Here is a 4643-nt window from a genome sequence, read left to right as displayed (position 1 = left end):
GAAAAACCTTAGCTATTGGCAGTACACAGCCACATATATAGAATTAGAACGTCCAGAGTGATGCTATGTGATCATAAACCTCAACAAAAGAATCTAAACATCCCTTGGGTAAGGCTTCATATGCTTGTCAAAATGAAAATCAATTTAGAAGCTGAGAACATGATAGTGTTTTACCTGTATGTGTACGTGTGTGTATGTACATGGGTATATGGTGAGAAGGAAGGCCAAGGTTCTTTTTCTATCACTTACTCAGTGCAAGAAAAGTAAGAGAAAATTGGGCTATGCCCAAATTATTTCCCCTTGTATCATGAGTATATGGATACATATAAGCTGAACCTGATATGCATACATCTAACCACAGCCGGTAGCCATGGATCTTGAATAGGATTGTATTCACCTCAACGGGGGCACCTGTTAAATAAATGTGCAGATCCTAGGCCTGTGCCCACACAGTGATGCTGGAGATCTGGAGTGGAGCACAGGAGTATGTACAATAATGAGGTCTCCAGCTGATTCCCCTGCTGTTGGGCCATCTGATTATACTTACAGAAATGGTGTATCTACAGGAAACACACACACACACACACACACACACACACACAGATGGATGCGGCCTGGTCTAATGATCTAACCTCTGGACCTTTGAGTACATGGCTGCATTGATGGCCCTGAATAGAACCTTGAAAGTCACACACACACACACACACACACACACACCCCATACTCACACACACCAAATACACACACCACACATATGTGCACACATATATACATAAACACCTACACATACATCGACACACAGCACACTCACACACATCAAAACATCAGCCACACACATAGACACACAGCACACACATACATACCACACACATACTTCATTTGTCACACACACATAGACCTAGTACCCCATATGCACACACACACACACACACACACGTGCATTTTGTTTTTTCATTTAAAATACGAGGAAAACACCACTCATCACCAAACAGCAGAATGTGAGAGAATAATGGTCTTTTTCAAGTCTCTTGACATCCCTAAAAGGAAAGTGCAAATCAAGGAGATGAGCTCATCTCTGAGCCCTTCCCAGAACCTGCTCATTTTTATCCTAATGAAGGACAAACTCTATTTTTATTATAATGAAGACAAGGCAGATTCCAAAGCTCTCTTTAAAATGTTAATATATGTCCTACAGATGCGTGGTCTTATTTCACATTTACTCTCTTCGGGGTTGGGGAAACTAAATGGTGCTGCAGTGGGTGAAGAAAAGAAAACTGGGTGAAATCATGTCAAACAGGAGGTAGGAGCTGGAGTGAATTCAGAGCAGGGCTCTTGGGCTTTGTGGTGGGACAATTGGGGTTGGATTCTTGGTCCTGGCTCTGCTGCTTATGGCCTTGACTGAATGCATAACCTCTCCCATCTTCTTCTGCAAAGGAGCATAATTGTAGTACTTCATAAGATTGTTCTAAGGAGCATAATTCTAGTACTTCATGTAGGGCTAGAAGCAGGGCTAGAAGCATAGTTAAGAGTAGGCATATTTTTAATAATAAGTAGAATGATGCCTGATACCACTGAAGCTCCCATGACTTTTTCAGCAACCCCTACCACACCTGTCAGCTTTCTGAGTGCAGGTGAGTGACCAGAAGAAGAGGGGGAGGAGCTGAGAGAGTGTGATTATAGAGAGGATAAGACAGAGAGACTGGGGGAGGAAGGGGAAGTGTCTTGGTGCGGTCTCCTGCTCCCCCTGGATCACTGGGTATGGCCTCATGCTCCCGGGGAGGGGGGGCTGCTTCAAACCACATCACCTGCAAATAGATCCTGCCAATCGTGGTCTTATTGGGGGGCCAGGCGGCCAATTTTATTTGCTGTAATCTTCAAAGGCACGAATTGATCAGTTCTACAACTCCTGCTTTTCATCAGAATAGCAGTGAACATTTAACTTCAGATGGCTTGAGTATTAGAAGCAGCTTTGAATGCAACTTCTTTTCTTTCTCAGAATTCAGGGGCCATAAAAACTGGGCAGGAGGAGCCCTCTGATCCAGTTCTTTATAGTAGAGTTCACAAAATAGTGACCAGCAGTTGGAAATTAGCCCACAGAGATGTTTTGCTTGGATCCTAAGGTATATTTTAAAATTTTAATTGCTGTCCAGTATTAAAGAATAAGAAATCTTATGTAAAAGTATGAACTCCCAGCTTATTTTGGAAATCAGATCTGGCTCTTGTCCAGGCTCGCATTCTTATTTAGACCTACAGGTAGGGGCCGAGTTGTGGCTCTCCTGGGAGGGACATGGGTCCTTCAGGTGGCCAGGCCCTGCTGGGTCTGTGGTATACATTCTAATCTTCCTGAAGTTTTTGGCACTCTAATGCTGGCTTTACAAGCTTTTTTATTTTTATTTTTCCCAACTGAGATATGACTGACTTATACTAGTTTCAGGTATACAGCAAACATTCTGAATCAGTAGTTGTATTTATTGGGAAATGATCACCACAATAAATATGGTTACCATCTGCCAACTTACATAGTTACAAAACAATTTTTTTCTTTTGATAAGAACTTTTAAGATCTATTCTCTTAGCCACTTTCCAATACGAGAGCATCATTGGCTATAGTCCCCATGCTGTATGTTACATTCTCATGACTTACATATTGTATAATTGGAAGTTTGCCCTTTTTTTGACCCTCTTCACCCATTTCACCCTTCTACCCACCCACTCCCTTTCTGGCAACTACCAGTCTGTTCTCTGTAGCTATGAGCTTGGTGTTTTTTGTTTTTAATTTAATTTACCTTAATTTAATTTTATTTTTAAAGATTTTATTTATTTATTTGACAGAGAGAGAGAGAGAGAGAGATCACAAGTAGGCCCAGAGGCAGGCAGAGAGGAAGGGAAGCAGACTCCCTGCTGAGCAGAGAGCACCATGTGGGGCTCAATCCCAGGACCCTGAGATCATGACCTGAGCCAAAGGCAGAGACTTTAACCCACTGAGCCACCCAGGCGCCCCTGTTTTTAATTTTAGTTTCCACAGGTGAGTGAGATCATACAGTATTTGTCTTTCTTTGCCTGACTTACTTCACTTAGCACAGAGCCTTCAAGGCCCATCCATGTTTCCAAATGGATGTGTGACAATATTTCATTCTTTTTTATGACTAATGTTCCATTTTGTGTGTATGCTGTACATATATATTTATATTATATATTACCATATATAATAGATTTATTCATCTCTTGGTAAACAGTTAAGGTGTGTCCGTATCCTGGCTGTAGTAAATAACATCCCAGTAAATGTGAGGGTACGGATGCCTTTTTGAATTAGTATTTTTATTTTCTTGGATAAATGGCCAGAAGCAGAATTGCCAGATCATGTAGTATTTCTATTTTTAATTTTTTGGAGGAATCTCCATACTGGTTTCCTCATAGCTACACCAGTCTATGTTTATACCGACAGTGTGTATAAGGGTACCCTTTCCTCTACATCCTCACCAATACTTCTTATTTGTCTTTTTGATGACAACCATTTTAAGAGGTATAAGGAGATATCTCATTGTGGTTTTGATTTGTATTTTCTTGATGATAAGTGATGTTGAACATCTTTTCATGTGTCTGTTGGCCATCTGGATGTCTTCCTTGGAAGAATGTCTACTCAGCTCCTTTACCATTTTTTAATCAGATATTTTTCTTTTGTTGTTGAATTGTATAAATTCTTTGTTTATTTTGGATATTAACCCCTTAGGATATTATCAGATATGATATCATATCAGATATGTGATTTGAAAATATTTTCTCTCATTCAGTAGGTTGTCATAGTTAATTTCATTGATGTTTCCTTTGCTGTACAGAAGCTTTTCAGTTTGAAGTAGTACCATTTATTTATTTTTGCTTTTGGTGTCAGATTTAAAAAAAAAACACATCCCCAAGACCTATGTGAAGGAGCTTACTGCCTGTATTTTCTTCTATAAGTTTTATGGTTTCAGGTCTTACATTCAAACCTTTAATTCATTCTGAGTTAATTTTTGTATAGGATGTAAGATAGTGGTCCAATTTCAGTCTTTTGAATGTAGTTGTTCAGTTTTCCCAACTCTTTTCTTTAAGACTCTCTTTTCTCTATTGTAGATTCTTAGTTCCTTTGTCTTAATTTAACTGACTAGGGATGCCTGGATGGCTTAGTGGGTTAAGCATCTGCTTTTGGCTCAGGTTGTAATCCCAGGGTCCTCACATAGAGTCCCCCATCTGGCTCTCTGCTCAGGCGGAAGCCTGCTTCTCACTCTGATGTTTACTCCCCCTGCTTGTGCTCTCTCTCTCACTCTCTCTCTCTCTGTTTGGCAAATAAATAAATAAAATCTTAAATAATAATAATTTAACTGACCATATATGCATGGTTTTATTTCTGGGCTTTCTATCATTTTCCATTGATCTGCGTGTTGGTTTTAATGCCAATACCATACTGTTTTGACTACCATAGTTCTGTAATGTAGTTTGAGGTCAAGGAGTGTGATGCCTTCAGCTTTGTGTTTTTTCAGAGTTGCTTTTGCTATTGGGTCTTTTGTGGTCTCACACAAATTTGGGGATTATTTGTTCTACTTCTGTGAAAAATGATATTGAAATTTCAGCAGGGATTTCAGTGAAACTATAGATTGCTTTGGGTA

Source organism: Mustela putorius, unplaced genomic scaffold (assembly GCF_011764305.1).
Source record: "Mustela putorius furo isolate JIRA1106 unplaced genomic scaffold, ASM1176430v1.1 tig00000151_pilon_pilon_pilon, whole genome shotgun sequence".
Taxonomy (NCBI): Eukaryota; Metazoa; Chordata; class Mammalia; order Carnivora; family Mustelidae; genus Mustela; species Mustela putorius.
Note: the sequence above shows the minus strand (reverse complement) of the source record.